We start from the raw sequence: 17,220 nt of genomic DNA, 5'->3' as shown, positions 1-17,220 counted from the left end.
CCTAACCAGAGCATTCACATGCTGGGGTGGGAAGAAGGCAACATCTGCTCTTTGGGGCATGTCAAGTTCCTCCACCACGCAGACAACCCCATCCTGAGTTAATTTAGGGAATATCTTTACTGTGGCCTCCAGGATCTCTCAACGCTTTATGGAGCAGGTTTCTCACGCCATTGCTCTCAAGCTTCTTTTAACTCCAAGCCAGAGTTTTATTTCTTCCTCTGGACATGCCAGCAGAGCTATGTGATGGGGAAGGAAGCACCTAGTGAAGTGAGCCACGAATGGTATAAAGGGAGTATCTGCTGGTTTACTTCTGTGATACAGTTGGCCCCAAAGCCAGTGTTACTAGAACACAGGGCACAATACTCACCTCATACTTAATTATACTATTGGCATCACTGTTGCCTATGTAGCATTTTGTTATTAAAAGTGTTACTGACATTTCTAATTCATAAGAAAGCTTATACATAGAAAAAAAGATAGGTACCTTTATTTGCTTTTGATGGGTGAGGAAACTGATGCTCATGCAGTTTCAATGACATTGCATCAAGAAAATGAGACTTTGAACACAGCATTCACTTGCCTACTCACTATATGATTTTAACAAGTTCATTATCTTATCTAAACTTCATCTGTTGACCTGGAGATGACAACATATACTTCTCAAGGTCATTACAAAGAAGAAATTAGGTTGCATACACAAACCACAGTGCTTGGTACACAGTGGATGATCTTACATAAAACAGTGAGTAGTGACATTCAACAAGTATTCAGTAAAGGTCCCTGTCTTTCACAATCCCAGGACCTGGACAGGGATTGACAAATTTTTTTCTGAAAGCGTGGTAGTTAAGTATTTTCAACCTATAGCCATAAAGACTCAGTCACAACTATTTAACTCTGCTGTTATATCTCATAAGCAGCCATAGTCACTGTTAAATGAATGACCGTGACTGTGTTTCAATAAAACTTTACTTATAAAAAAAAAAAAGACAGCAGACCTGATTTGGTCCATAGCCCAGAGTCCGATGACCCCTGCCTTGGATAAAAAGTTGTGTATAATACTATAAATGACAATGTCTAGAAGATAAACCCCCTATTCATCCTTTAACATTCTAGTTTCAACCCTCCCTCATCTGTGGAAACTGTTCCTCCCCAGCAGTGCTGGGCAGACTTAAGGATCTGCCTTCCTACTGTGAAGAGAATGCAAGGACCATTTCCCAGGGGTCTGTGAGGTCCTAGAAGTCAGCGGCTGTCTCTTCATCTTTCTCAAATTGTTAAAAAGTGAACAACAGTGCTTGTTATCTTCTAAGATTTAAAAAATACTGAAGGGTTTAAACTGAAGTGGGGGGATTTGAGACTAATCAGTTCTTAACTGTGGGTGATTTTTTCCTCGGGAGACATTTGACCACTATTGGAGACCTTTTGGGGTGTCATGACTGGAGGAGGGTGCTATTGTGGCAATCACTGGGTAGAGACGAGATTTGCTGCTAAATATTCTCCAATGTACAAGAAAGAATGATCTGGCCTCAATGTCAGTAGTGCTGAGGTAGAGACACACTGAACTAGTAAAAATGAAGTATTTTGTAAGCTATTAGTGTAAATCATGTACACCACACTTTACAGTTTATACAATGCTACCTCCCCCTTCCTCCAAACCATGCGGAGAATCAAATGAGATTATGTATGTAAAGGAAGTCTGCATAAATCATTAAGCTTATGCAAAAGCAAAGTCTTTTCTGTCAGTCCACCAATCCTGAAGTGCCAACACCAGATAGGTTAATTCTGGAACATTCTTCAGTTTATCCCGCCCAAATCTCCCCCTTCAGTTTAAGCCCTTTTCCCATCATTCTCTTCTCAGCAGGAATAGGAGTGCCTTTGGCCACCTTTCAAATGCGGGGGAACTGGGAAGCCACACCTCAGTCTGCTTTTCTGTAGGCCAAATTATCAAATTCCTTTTAGCCTTTTCTCTGGGTCCTATTTTTGAAGCCTTCAATTATTTTAGTTTTTACAAAGATCCTCCTGTGGATTTTCTCCTAGTTTTTCACATACCTCCTGCAGTAGTCAGTCTTAACCTAAAAGGGCTTCCAATTAATCTTCCCCATGGACAGAATTACTCCACGGTTTTTGTAAGCCACACTGGCTTTCATCTTAACACTCACATATGCATATAACTTTGGTGATAGTCTGTCTTCCTGCTTGAAAGAGTTTGGCCCACTTTTCTCTTTAATGTGAGTGACTGAAGTGGGAAGTTGCAGTCACTGTTGTTTTGGGGGAGCTGATCTAAAATATCTAGGTAGGCAAGGGGCACATTTCCTTGTTAGGTGTTGCCCACTTAGACACGTGGAGTGGGACATTGGGATGCTTTCTCTCATTTGCTCATGTTATGGGTCGAATTATGTTGCCCTAAAAAAGATATGTGGAAGGCTTGACTCCCACTCCCTCAAAAATGTGACCTTATTTGGAGATAAGTCTATACAGAGGTAATCAAGTGAAAATGAGGTCATTAGGGTGGGCCCCATCCATTATGACTGGCATTCTTATAAAAAGGGGAAATTTGGACACAGACAGACAAACATAGAGGAAAGATGATGTAAAGATGCAGAGGGAGAAGATAAGCCAAGGAACAAGTTGAGAGACCTGGAACAGATCTTTCCTTAGAGCCTTCAGAGGGAGTGTGGCCCTACTGATCCCTAGATTTTGGACTTTTGGCCTCCAGAACTCTGAAAGAATTTATTATTTCCTTTTGGTACTTTGTTACGACAGCCCTAAGAAACTAGCTGCCATAGTTTCTGCCACTGATGCCTTAGCTGGAGCTCATGATCATCTCTGAACATTTCTGCCAAAGACTGCTCACCACTATTCCTCTGTGTATCTGACGTCATCAGTGTTCCACCCATTTCCCCTCAGCCTATCCCAGGGGCTACTTGCAGCCATGATGATGGCTTCCCACATCTCCTGGCTAATATTCTCTGACTATGGGCACACATACCCACATACAGAATAGGCTAGAAGTGCCAAAAAGTTTCCAGAGTGACTCTCAGTCAATGACAAGCAGCAGTTGTGAATAAATAGCTCTGTGGGGCTAGTCTTTACCCTGTTAGGATCACTTGGAGTCTGGTTCAACACAACTTTCCAGAAGATCTCCAGCAGACAGAGCCCATTTTCCAAGTAACAGAACCTACTAATTCAGGAACTTCTTTATAGTTGCCCATCTTTTACTTTCTTATTTCCCCATTCTTCCCAGTGCAAATAAAATACCTGGCCCAAATCCTTGCCTGGGAAACTACTTTGGAAGAACTGCACCTAAGTCTCCCCACAATAGGAATATGGATGAAGAGCTAGGATCTGAGAGCCAGCACCATCTTTTTGACTAAAACTCAAAGGAAAGTGAGCAGAATTCCATACAAGGTGTCCCACAAAAGACAGCCACATATCAACCAGGGGCAAAGTCAGAAGTCAAAGCCAAAACCTGAACGGACACTTGATAAGATTCAGAGGCCCCACCCAGAGTCACATCTGAGAAAAATAGTTTGGGATTTCTGCCATCCAGCCACGTGGTCATTCTTAATGTTCATTTATGCACCACCCATATGCCAGACACCGGGCTATGAGCTGGAGGTAAAGGAGGAGATAAGACACATCCCCCTGAACTCAAGGAGCTCACCTTCTTGGCGGGAAGAGACCAAGGTGCAAAAAAATGTGATTGAAGTGCCATGTGAAAAAGGCTGATTGGAACTCTGGGAAACCCAGGATGGAAGCTAGAGGGTCATGTTCTAAAGGGCCTTGTACACTGTGTTAAAGAATTTGTAAGTAATAAGCAGGGCTGGGCTCATGAACCTGTGACCTGGGCAGTCAAACAAAGTCTTATGCTTAGAAGGGACCTACATGTGGGTTAATGTTCTCTTACCGCTATCTTCAGTCTTAATAATTTTTAAACAAGGAGCCTTGATTTTGCACTGGGCCCCAAAAATTATGTATCCAGGCCTGACAATAAGGAACCAGGAAATGAATATCTTGAAGAATGGTTTTAAGCCAGACCTAAGGTGTACTGAGTTAGAGATTTCTATGGGAAGGTAGAGTGCTGTTGAGGCAGGGTTAAGAACCAAAGGTGGTTGCTACATTTGACTACAATTGGAAACTCTACTTCCAATTATATTGGGTATGGAGGCACTCAGGCTTTTAATGTTTGCTTCATTCATTCATTCATTCATGAAATATTCATGACTTGTTCCAAATGCTTCAATATAGTAAGACACACTGCACAAAAATATTTTTATAAAGTGGAATCCACGTGTGAGTCATGTCCACTTGGCCTGACAATCAAGGGAATTTAGTCAATGTTTTCTATACCTACCATAAATTAGAGAGCTTTTTTTACCCTCGAGTATAATTCTTTCAACGTCTTCCAACAGAAGATAAATCTGAAGCTCAAAAAGGCTTCGATTTTTCCAGGAGAAATCCAGATTTACTCAAGGTCACCTCCATGGTAGAAGTGGTGCGCCAAGACGCGCATTCAGGTTTTTCTCTCCCCGGGCCCTGTTCACCCGTCCACTACTGCCTCCCTAACTCACCGTGCACTATAAGGACTCCTGTAAAGCTGTCTCCAGGTGTAAGGGCTTCTTAAAGTGGTCACTGTTTCTTACAGATTTATAGGACGATATTTTATACCAGTTTTTTTTTTTTTAATCTCCTTCCTGATTGTCCTTTAGATTTGCCAAGTATTTCTGAATCTCTGTGAAGCTCCATGTTTCTCATAGCACATGTGTAGTTGCAGGTATGAGCTCATCCATATTGACCATGATGCCAGGTCTTATAACAGGGAGCGCTGCTGAGGGTTGCCCAAGCAGTGTCCTTGTATGCCTATCGTGTCCTACAGAACCCCGGTTCTCTGACATTCACACACACACCTGTGCACGCACGCAGGCACGCATGGCCATGGTCTCAGAGGAGGCTGACCCACGTCCAGCTCTCAGGAGCCTGACCCACGTCCAGCTCTCAGGAGCCTGATTGGCCTAAGGATAACCCCTTCCTCCTGCCATGATTGGTTTAAGAATGGGCATGTGACCAGATTCTGGCCAATGAAACATGAGGGGAAATTCAGGGGGCAGGATCCCTTCAGAGAAAAGATTTTCCCTCTCTCAAGAAAAAGTCACTAAAAGTTTCAGACTTCACCTGATGTCTATACATAGCCTTTACCCATACAACTTCCAACCACTTCAGTAACCCTGGGTAAATCACTGGAATTTTTTCATATACATTGCTTCATGTTTGTTTGAGCTGAGGTGAAATTCACCAACATAACATCACTTTAGAAGTGAACATTTCAGTGGCATTTAGCACATTCTCCACATGTGTATCTAACACTTCTAACTTCAAAACACTTTCATCGCCTCCCCCCAAGCATTTCCCTCCATTTCTTCTCTTCTCAACCTGTGGCAACAACTAACCTACTTTCTGTTTCTGTGGATTGACCTATTCCGGATATTTATATAAATGGAATTATACTATGTGTGACCTTTTGTGTTTGGCTTCTTTCACTTAATGTTTTTGAGGTACATCCATGTTGTAGCATGTATCAGTACTTTATTCCTTTTTCTTTTTTTTTTTTTTTTTTTGGCTAGATAATATTCCATTGTCTCCACCACAATCTGTTTATCCATCCTTCAGTTGCTGAATATTTGAGTTCTTTCCACCTTTTGGCTATTGTGAATAATGCTGCAATGAACATGCATTTACATGTATTTGTTTGAGTACCTGTTTTTAATTCTTTTGATATATACGTAGGAGTGGAATTGCTGAATCACGTGGTAATTTTAACTTTTTGAGGGACTGCCAAATTGTTTTTCACCGTGGCTATACCATTTTATATTCCCACGAGCATAGCACATACACTATCTCATTTTGCGCATGATACCAACCTGATGAAGTCAGGTTATTTTATAAAGGAGGATCCTGAGATTCAAATCTAAAATCATTTGCCCATCTCAGTTTGTCATTTGATTCCATGTCTTTGATGGAGAGTCCCATTCCTTTTTATGTATAAACATCACAGCTCTTTAGCCTCCTCCTTTGGAGAGAAAACCCACAGATCTATGATATCTATGCTTGTCCAGATACTGATTAAGAATTATGAAAAAATCCCAGCTCAGAGGCCCAGGTGCTTAATACTATGTTAACATAAATATGAATGTTTACTTTGCAAATCCAGTGTCTAGAATAATACCCAGTCCATCGTAAATGTTCAAAAATATTTGTTGAGTGAATAAGTCTTATGTATTCATCTAGGGGTGTCTCTGTCATCTAGGGGTAGCTAGATATCTAGATGCTGCCTTTTCTTTCACATCCTTCTTTGCCAGTGGAGTAAAGCTAGGAGAATAAAGAACTGCATCTACCCAATGTGACATACATCCAACAATGATAGAATGTCTCTCTAACCCTCTAAATTGAAAATATGCCCTTATCAGGTACGTCACTATATTTTAAATTGGGTGGCACTGCCTTTCTCAATTTGACCTAGTATTATTTAATCTATAAACAGATATATCACTGACATATTTTAACCAGCATGTTCACTATTTATTTATAAATCAGTTTTCATCTCTCAGGACTTTGATGTTTTCTTGCCAAGAAGTAACTAGTACCAACTCCAAATAATGAATACATTTTATAGTTAATAAAAGTCTTTTCAGATCAATAAGGTTAATAAGTGATACTGTCACATGGGTATGTTGATAAAGTTAAAAAAAAATAAAAAATAAGGCCAAGCCAACTGAAAAACTGGAACTGAAAATAGATTATAGCATTTTGCCCCAAGGCTTTGGCAGTGATTAAAACAAAGTGTTTTGAAACAGAGCAAATTGGCATTTCTCTGACTTCTAATGTTCAGTCTCTCCAAGCTCAACACCTGGTTCAACTACACAAAACAGCCATTCAGAATTATAGTCTGGGCTTTTGTTATGCAAAAGGTAAATGAGGGCAGCATGAACTCTTCCAGGAAAAGCTGTTTTTACTTTTTCCCTAAGGAAAGCTCTCATCAAAGAAAGAAGAAAGAAAGAAAGAAGAAAGAAGAAAGAAAAGAAAAAAAGAAAAGAAAGAAAGAGAAAGAAAGAAAGAAAGAAGAAAGAAAGAAAGAAAGAAAAAGAAAGAAAGAAAGAAAGAAAGAATGAAAGAAAGAAATGAAAGAATGAAAGAAAGAAATGAAAGAAGAAAAGGAAAAAGAAAAAAGAAAATTGGTGTTGACAGGAAATCAAGAATCTTGACAATGAGTGGGTTCTGAAATTATTTAATAGAAGAAAAGTTCATACAATATTCTAAAATGTCTCTACTATAAATGATTTAAAATGAACCCCAACCTTCTCTGTTTGGGAACATTAAGCTATGGTAGAACATTTTGAACCATTTCTGTCTGGTTCTCCTTTGCCCAGCTTTCAATCTGCAAAGACTTGCCATGATTTCAGTTGCATTTATGTTCTAGTCAAAACAATTTGACCTAAACAGTGGTTGGCCCATTGTAAGAGAACCCACACCTCTATATGATGATAAACCTGTAAACATTTGTACATACTCATTCATAGGCATAGATGTGGTTTATGTAATACCTTGTGAACGATGTCGAAAACTGCACTTGAATTGAGTGTTCGAGGTTGCCAGCCATGCTGCCCAACCTATTATTGTAAAAGCCTAAAATGAAAGTTGAGTGAAGTAAAAGCCATTTCACCAAAGCAGGTGCATCTAAGATGCCTGCCATTTGCCTCCATGACTTGTAACACTTTGGATCCAGTGGCCCCCCCCTTGGTGGGTCCCTCATTATGTTGGGTGAGTGTTAGGTATACGTGGAGCCAGGCAACTTCAAAATTTAATTGAAGAGTTTTCGCCAGATGAGTATTGAGAGAGTGAGGGGATCACACATCACTGTTCCCCAGGAGCATTCTCTACCTCTCGGGGCAGGTTTCATTCCCTCCTAAGCTCATTTGGCAGCTGGCTGTTGAGGTTCAACTGTGTTTTGGGCTTTTGGAGATGGGATACACAGCAGTGAACAGGACCAAGGCCGTGCTATCATGGAGGTCACCTCATAGCAACAAAGACAGATGAAAAGAGGCCATTAAGCACTACAATTGCAGATGATCACAAATGTTATGAAGAAAGGAAAGAGAGTGGTGGGAGAGAGGGAGCCTGTTGGTAGGATCAGAGAAAGCCTTAGGAAGGAACAAGCTCTGCAAACATTTAGGGGAAACACCAGAAGGAGCAATAAATGCAGATATCCTCAGGTAGAAGTGCTGTGTCTGAGAAAATCAAGACTGGCCAGAAGAAGAGTGACCCAGGAGGAATACCAGAGACGGTGGGCAGGGTAGGCAGGGCCCCAGCATGAGTACCCTGTAGGACAGGGTCTCTCACCCTCAGCACTAGTGACATTTAGGGCTAGATCATTCTTTGTCATTATGGAGGGAGGTGGGTCAGAGTCCTGTGCATAATAAGACATTTAGCAGCATCCCTGGCATTTATCCACCAGATGCCATTAGCACTTTCACAAGTTGTGACAACCCCAAAAGTTTCCAGACATCACCAATATGTTCCATGGTGGCAGAGGGAGGGAGGCAAAATCACTCCCATAGGTCATGGCAAGAATAGTTGGTGGCAATGACCCCAGGTTTTATTCTAAGTGTGATGGAGATCTGCTGGAGAGTTTTAGCAGAGGAGTGCTACAGTATAATTTACATTTCAAAGAGAATAGTCTGGCTGGTGGGCAACAAGGGTGACAGCAGACCCAGAAGCTTGGGCTTCTACAGAAGATCTAGCTTAGGCAGAGAGCGCCATCTTCATGTGTGTCCCTGTGTAACTGATCAGGCAATAAAATGACCCTGCTCTGCTGTCCAGCATCAACTCCAACATTGCTGAGTCAGTAAGGGTCGTGGCCAAATGTAGCTCCTAATGGGAGAGGCATCCAGAAACAAACTGTTCAGTAGATGGCTGAGGGTTCAGTGATACATAGCTAAGGCTTTGTGTTGACCAAGTAAATCCACACACACTGTACCTTGGGCACATGTCCCCTCTCTAGCCCAGACTATCTCATAGCCTCAAGGAGCACCAACTGTCAGTAAGAAAACAGTAGATAACAAACCTTCATACTGGAAGGTCACTTTCTTCACACTGCCCATCCATTGTGGAGAAAATGCAGATGACATCTTACCCTGGTCTGCAAGTCTCTAAAAGTCAGTGATGGGTCTTCTCATCCATGTACTCCTCCAAAAGGTGCATCATTCCTTTTAAATATCTTCTTAGAGAAACCGATTCGCTCCCTGCCTCTGGAGTACCGGGTCTTTGCAACTCCATTTCATGTCACTGTTTCACATCACAGCTCCTGTCACAGACTGAATTGTGCCTCTCTCCATTCATATGTTGAAGCTCTAACCCCCAGTGTGACTGCAATAAATGGTAAGGCCTTCAAGGAGGTAATTAAGGTTAAGTGAGGTCATTAGGAATGGGGCCTATTTCAATAGGGCTGATGCCTTTATAAGAGCAGGAGGAGACCCCAAGAGTGTGCCTGCACAGAGAAAGGCCCTGTGCTTCTCACTGTGAGGACACAGTGAGAAGTTGACCATCTGTAAGCCATGAAGAGGCCTCAGGAGAAACCAGATCTAAAGGCACCTTGATCTCAGACTTCCAGCCTCCAGAATGGCAAGGAAAGAAATTTCTGTTGTTGAAGCCCCCCCATCCTACCCCCAAGTCTTTGGTATTCTGCTATGAGCCCAGCAGACTAATGCAGCCCCCTGGATGTCATCCTCATATGGACAATTTCACTTCACCTGCAGGATATTAATCTCGGACCTCAGCCTCTGGAGCTACTTTTGAAATTCTCACTGAAATTCTCACCACCCACCCCTTATCCCAAGTGTTCCTCCTATGGTACTTCTGGATTCTCCGAAGGGTAGTCTGACTTGTCTCCTTTAGTTTCCCTCACTGACTCATCTTTCCTGGCTCCAACCTTACACATTAGTGTTCCCCGGGGTTGTGTCCTCAAAGCTCCTCACATCTCAAGTCTAGACACTCTCTTAGAAAAACACGTTTATTCCCATAGCTTTAACTATCACTTCCATGGGGATGACTCATGAATTTATTTTCCCAGACTCAATATCTCTCATCTTTTTACTTTCTGCCTCTAACTTGACCTTCCCCAATTAAAGATGTCACCACCAAATCTCTCACCTAAGCAAGAAAGTTGAAAGGCACCTTTGATTCTTTTTCTCTTTTTCTCCAAATTCAGATGGGTCACAGGATCCCTTCAATGTCTCATCTCCTGAATCATCTTTCTAATGCTTGTGTCTGATCATGCTATTCCCCTGCTTAAAAGTTATTAATGGTTTTCCATTACCTATTGAGAAATCCCAAGTCCAGTCTCCATGGCATGCTACCTTTCTTGCATCATCTACTCCCATTTTCTCACCCAGATAACTCTTGTTCCAGCCCCATAGACACCAATCGTGGTCCCCAAAACATATGTTCCTTTATCTGTTTTGCTTCCTCTGATTGTAATGGCTCCACCATCAACCCCATTCCTTTGTAACCAATCCTTCTCCTCTGTCCCTTCTCTACTTTGACAACTTTACTTATAGTCATTCTTTAAGACTAGGTTTAAATGTATCTTCACCCACAAAGCCATGTTCTCTAGTGCCAGACAAAGTCCCCTTCTCTGTGTTCTGTGTCCCCAGGGCCTTTTGCATATCTCTCTTCTGCTTGATTATGCTCTTTTACTATTGTAACCATATCACCATCCTTGAAACCCTAAATAATCTGGTACATTCCTGACATTCAACATGGTCTCTGAAAAACATTAGTTGAATGAAGGAACAATGAATAAATACCTTCTGTGATTATCTCTGATGGAAAACTCTTCCTTATTCTGCCATTCCTAAAACTCTGAGATTATTGTAAGGCTCATGATTGGAATGCAACAACAAAGGGTATAATTCTTTCAATAGAACTAAATTCAGTAGAGCACTTGAGGGAGTAGAAATAAGAACGCATACATTTTAAAACATAGATGTCTTATGACTCAGGTCCAAAATAATTTGTGAAAGAGCTGAGTGAAAGGAACAATAAAAATAAAATAGTATTATCAGTGTCATGGAGATTATTAGAGATTGCCTAGCCAAGTAGAAAATACAGAAGATGTTGCCCCATACCAAAATAAGCTATGATGGTGATCAGAGACACAAGACATCCAGTATTTTACTAGTATTGCTTTACTGTGTTAAATGCACTTATATTGAAATATAGTTATGAAAATAGTATTTTAAATAGTTGTAACTAGTAACAATTATGCTTCTTTATTAATTCATTAAATAGCAAGACTTATTGCCAAAACGAATGACAATAATTTTAGGGAAGTGATGAACATACATAATATTTTGATACGTGTGCAACAACTATAATGTGGTTTGGAAATATCCATGATTTCTATTGGTAAGAAAGTCATAAGTACTTATAATACTACTTCCATGGGTTAACTATATTTATGACTGAAGAAAATACTATATTTGAGTTAGTGGTTAGTAAAAATAAAGATGTATTTTGTCCTAACCTAGTTTATAAAATTCTTAACCGTGGAAGAATTCCCGAGATGCAGAAAAACTAGTTTACCTCTACTTCTTCCTGAATGAACTACCCTCTGAAAAACTATCTTTAGAAGGACACCAAGAAATATCCAGTAGGCTCTTTGATTTTCAGGATAACCAATACAGGATTCCTGGAAGGATTGCAGAGATTAATGCTACCATCAAGGACTTGAAAAAACACAGAGATGGTGGTTCCCACAACATCCCCATTCAACTCTGCTATTTGTCCTGTGCAGAAGGCAGGTGGATCTTGGAGAATGACAGCAGATCATCACAAGCTTAATCAGGTGGTGACTCCAATTACAGTTGCTGTACCAGATGTGGTTTCACTGCTTGAGCAAATTAATACATATAATGGTACCTGGTATGCAACCCTTGATCTGGCAAATGCTTTTTTCTCAAAATACAGTAGTAAAAATCACCGGAAGCACTTTGCTTTCAGTTGGCAAGGCCAGCAATACACCTTCATGGTCCTACCTCAGGAGTCTATCAACTCTCCACACTACCTCATAATTTAGTCTGTGGGTATCTTGATTGCCTTTCCCTTCCATGAAAGATGATACTTGTCCATTACAGTGGACAGATGATATTGTGCTGATCAGACCTATTGAGCAAGAAGTAGCAACTACTTTAGCCTTACTGGTAAGACATTTGCATGTCGATGGGTGGAACAGAAATCCAACAGAAATTCTGGAGCCTTCTACCTCATTGAAATGTTTACATGTCAAGTGTGAGGCACCTGTTGAGAGACCCCTTCTAGGGTTAAGGGTAAGTTGTTGCATCTGGCGCCTCCTATAACAAAAAGGAAGCGTAATGGCTAGTGGGTCTCTTAGGATTTTGGAAGCAACATATTCTTTATTTGGGTGTGCTCTCTAGCCTATTTACCAAGTGACTCAAAAAGCTGCTAGTTTTGAGTGGGGCCAAGAATAAGAGAAAGCTCTACAACAAGTCCAAGCTGCTCTGCCACTTGGGCCATATAGTCCCAGCAGATCCAATGGTGCTTGAAGTATCAGTGGCAGAGAAAAATGCAGTTTGGAGGCTGGGGATGAATTGCAGTGCACTGCCTTAGGATTTTGGAGCAAAGTTCTGCTGTTCTATCTAGATCACTATTCTTTTGAGAAACAACCTGGTCTGCTACTGGGTCTTACTGGAGATTAAATGCTTAACCACAGGCCACCAAGTTACCATGTGATCTGAGCTCCCATCATGAACCAGATAGTTTCTGACCCATTAAGCCATAAAGTTGGGCATGCACAGAAACACTCTGTCATCAAATGGAAGTGATACATATGTAATCAGGCTTACCTGAGTGGCCCTGAAGTACAAGTTACACAAAGAAGTGGCATAAATGCCCATGGTCCCCTCTCCAACTACACTACCTTCTCTCTCCCAGACTGTATCTATGGCCTCATGAAGAATTCCCTACAACCAGTTGACAGAGAAAGGGAAGACTTGTGCCTGGTTTTCAGATGTGTCTGCATGACACACAAGCACCCCCTGAAAGTGGACAGCTATAGCACTTGGCCCCTCTGGGACATCTCTGAAGGACAACAGTGACAGGAAATCCTCCCAGTGGACAGAACTTTGAACATGTACACCTGGTTGTGCACTTTGCTTGGAAGGAATCATGGCCAGATGTATGATTCTATGCTGCTTTATGGGCTGTGGCCAATTATGTGACAGGATGGTCAGGAGCTTAGAAAGAACATGATAAAAAAATTGGTGGCAAGGAAATCTGGGGAAAAGTTATGTGGATAGACCCCTCTGATGGGCAAAAAAATGTGAAGATATTTGGGTCCCATGTGAATGCTCATCAAAAGGATATCTCAGCAGAGGGGTATTTTAATATGGAGAGAATGTTCTATTCTGTGAATACCAGTCAGCCACCCCAGTCACCCCAGTCACCCCATCATTACCCATTCATATCATGAATAAAGTGACCACCATGCAGGGATGGAGGTTATGCATGGGCTCAACAATGTGGACTTCCACTCCCCAAGGCTGACATGGCTCTAGCCACCACTGAGTGGCCAGTCTGCCGGCAGCAGAGACCAATGCAGAGCCCCTGATACAGCATCATCACCAGGGATGATCAGCCAGCTACCGGAGGGCCGGTTGATTACATTAGATCACTTCCATCATGGAGGGGATAGCATTTTGTTCTTACCTGAGCAGACACTCTGGATATAGATTTGCCTACCCTGCATGCAGTACTTCTGCCAAAACTACCATCCATGAACTTACAGATGCCCAATCCATCATCATAGTATCCACACAGCATGGCTTCTGATTAAGGGTCTCACTTAACAACAAATGAAGTACAGCAATGGGCCCACGTTCATGGAGTTGACTAGAGTTCTAACCATGGTCCCAAGCTTCCTGAAGCAGCTGGCCTGTTAGAATAGTGGAATGGCCTCTTGAAGATTCACAGTGCTGGCTGGGTGGAAATACCCCCTGGGCTGGAGCAAGGTTCCTCAGAAAGCTGTATATGTTCTGAATCAGGGTTCACTATATGGGGCAGCTTCTCTGTTAGTCAGGCTTCACGGGTCCAGGAATCAAGGGGTGGAAATGGGAGTGGCACCACTCACTATTACCCCTAATGACCCCCTAGCAAAACTTTTGCTTCCTGTTCCCATGACCTTATGCTCTGCTGGCCTAGCAGTCTAGTTCCAAAGGGCAGAGGGCTTCCAGCAGGAGACAAAACAATGATTCCTTTGAGCTAGAAGCTAAGACTGCTGCATTGCCACTTTGCGCTCCTCATAATCTGAATGAACAGGCAAAGAAGGGAGTTACTGTCCTGGCTGGTGTGCTTGATCCTGACTAGCAAGGAGAAATCAAACTTCACCTGGGTTTCCAGTTTGCTGACTGCAGATCTCAGGACTTATCGACCTCCATAATTGCACACCAATTCCTTATAATAAATCTCTTTATATATAATAAACCATATATATGAATCCTATTAGTTCTGTTTTCCAGGAGAAACCTAGTATCAAAATAGCTATCAATAGGGTTTTTTAAATTATAAATAGAAACAATTATACTTCTTTATTGAGTCATTCAATAACAAGAACTACTGCCAAATGGAATGACTATACTTTCAGGGTAGTGATGAGCATACACAATATTTTGATACATTTGTAACAAATATAATATGGCTTGAGGTTATCATCAAATATCTGTGATTTCTATTGACGAGAAAGTCATATGCCCTTCTAATATTACTGCCGTCTGTTCTCTATATTCATGATTAAAGAAAATACGACATTTGAACTAGAGGTTGGTAAAAATTAGGATATATTTTGTCCTAACCAAGTTCATAAGAATCCTAATCATGGATCCTCAGGGTCATAGACCCCAGAAGAAGACCCGAGGATAAACTACCCTTTGAGAAACTAACTTTAAAGGAACAAAGTATATATCCAGCAGGCTCTTTGATTCTCAGGATACCAAACATTTAAGCAATATCATATCAATAGCAGTACAAAAGGAAACTGAAATGGACCTTGGTTAAAAAAAAAAAAATAGAGCATGAAGTCTCCATTTCCACGATTGATTGGTCTTTCAGACAAAAACTGGATCTCTTCCCCAAACTAATTTTAGCCCCTTGGCCCCTAGCATAGAGCTTCCATATGACAGACATGCAAAAATTATTTGCTGAAAAAATAATCATGGATAGATGTATGGATGCATCTACAAAAGTAGTGCTTGAAGTTGCAAAGGGAACAGTGGACTCACACAGGTTGTTTCCTTTTGTGTTTTTCTTTCCAATGTCCTCTTTCCTCTCTCCTCCTGCCATCCACGAGGCACAGACACAGTCTTCCCTTAGAGCAACTGCTTTGGCCATTGCTGGGCATCATCTGTCAGAAGTGATGGGCCCCTCCACACCAAGGCAACAGGTGCAAGACGAGTGAGTCCAAACTACTTGGTATTCATTGTTGGGTTTTCCCTGGAAGGAAACAAGGCTACGTTCCTTCAGGAACTTTGCCACCTTTGGGTAATTGATCCTTTTCTAAATGCTCTCAAAGAGAGTACAAGTACCCCCTCCTCAGGTAAGAGATTTCACCATTTCAAACTGCCATGTTTGGTGTTAATGATCTAACGCAGGCCCCAAGAAGAACTGGAAAATACTAAAAAAGAGGAACAAATACATGTCTAATCCTACAGCCCAAATATACAGATTACTAATATCTTAGGTATTTGCTTCAAGAGTATATCAGGTTTTGCATAGTTCTCTTTTTCTTTGGGGATTTTTGTCAAGGAGAATGGGAAAGGGGGATTGTATATATCTGTGATTATTCTAGCATATGCTATTTGGTTTCCTTCCCCCATCACTTAATATAATGGTTTTTTGTTACATACATGTAAATGTTGTATGTATATATAATGCTTTTCTTTATCAGTACCCTTTTAATGGCCAAATATTATCTCATCCACTAAACATCATTATTTTTTTTAAGATTATTTTTTTATTTATTAGAGAGAGAGAGATCACAAGTAGGCAGACAGGCAGGCAGGCAGAGGGAGAGGGAGAAGCAGGCTTCCTGACGAACATGGAGCCCAACGGGGCTCGATCCCAGGACGCTGGGATCACTACTTGAGCCAAAGGCAGACACTTAATGACTGAGCCACCCAGGTGCCCCTAAACATCATTATTAATAATACATTTACATTCTTTCATTTTTTTCTCGGTCACAGACAAGACTCCATGAACATCTCTGCCCATCCGTTTTTTCCTTGTACTTAGTCTTTGGGACAATGTCCTAGATGTGGGAGCAAATACTATATCCAAGAATGAAACTTCTTTTTTTTTTTTTGATGTAGTGTTCCATGATTCATTGTTTGCTTATAACACCCAGTGCTCCATTCAATATGTGCCCTCTTTAATACCCATCACTGGGCTGACCCATCCCCTCACCACCCTCCCCTCTAAGAATGAAACTTCTTAAGGCTCTTACTATTAATGGCCACCAAGCTGCTCTCAATATGGTTTTTTATTTTAAGTTTTAATATATTGGTGGCTTCAATTTCTAATTCTGGAGAAATTGCTGAAGTCTCAAATAATTTATTTTCTTTAAAGCCAGACAATAAGTCTGGAGCTTTCTCAGTGCTACCACACAAGGAGCAGAATGATATAGCACAGTGTGGTGATCAAAAACACAGGCTCAGTAAGAGACTCTTGAATATAGGGAACAAACTGAAGGTTGCTGCAGGGGAAGGAAATGGGATATATGGGTGATGGACATTAAGGAGGGCAATTGTGATGAGCACTGGGTGTTATATGCAAGTGATGAATCACTAAATTCTGCTCTGGAAACCAATGTTGCACTATATGTAACCTAACTTGAATTTAAATTTTAAAAAAGAAGAGACCAAGACATGAGCATGCACAGGGGCAATATTGTGTAAACACACTTAAACAGAAGGCTATTTGCAAACTAAGGGTTCACTGGAACCCAACCATACTGATCTGGAATTTCCAGCTTCCAGAACTGTGAGAAAATAAATTTCTATTGTTTAAGCCAAAAAAACAAAAACAAAAACAAAAAAACACAGGCTTGGAATTAATTGCACAGTTTCAAACCCCAGCTCTGCCCTTACCTGCTGGGTGATC

Source organism: Phoca vitulina, unplaced genomic scaffold (assembly GCF_004348235.1).
Source record: "Phoca vitulina isolate PV1807 unplaced genomic scaffold, GSC_HSeal_1.0 scaffold95, whole genome shotgun sequence".
Lineage (NCBI taxonomy): Eukaryota > Metazoa > Chordata > Mammalia > Carnivora > Phocidae > Phoca > Phoca vitulina.
The sequence above is the reverse complement of the archived record's forward strand: the minus strand, read 5'-3'. Positions refer to the sequence as shown.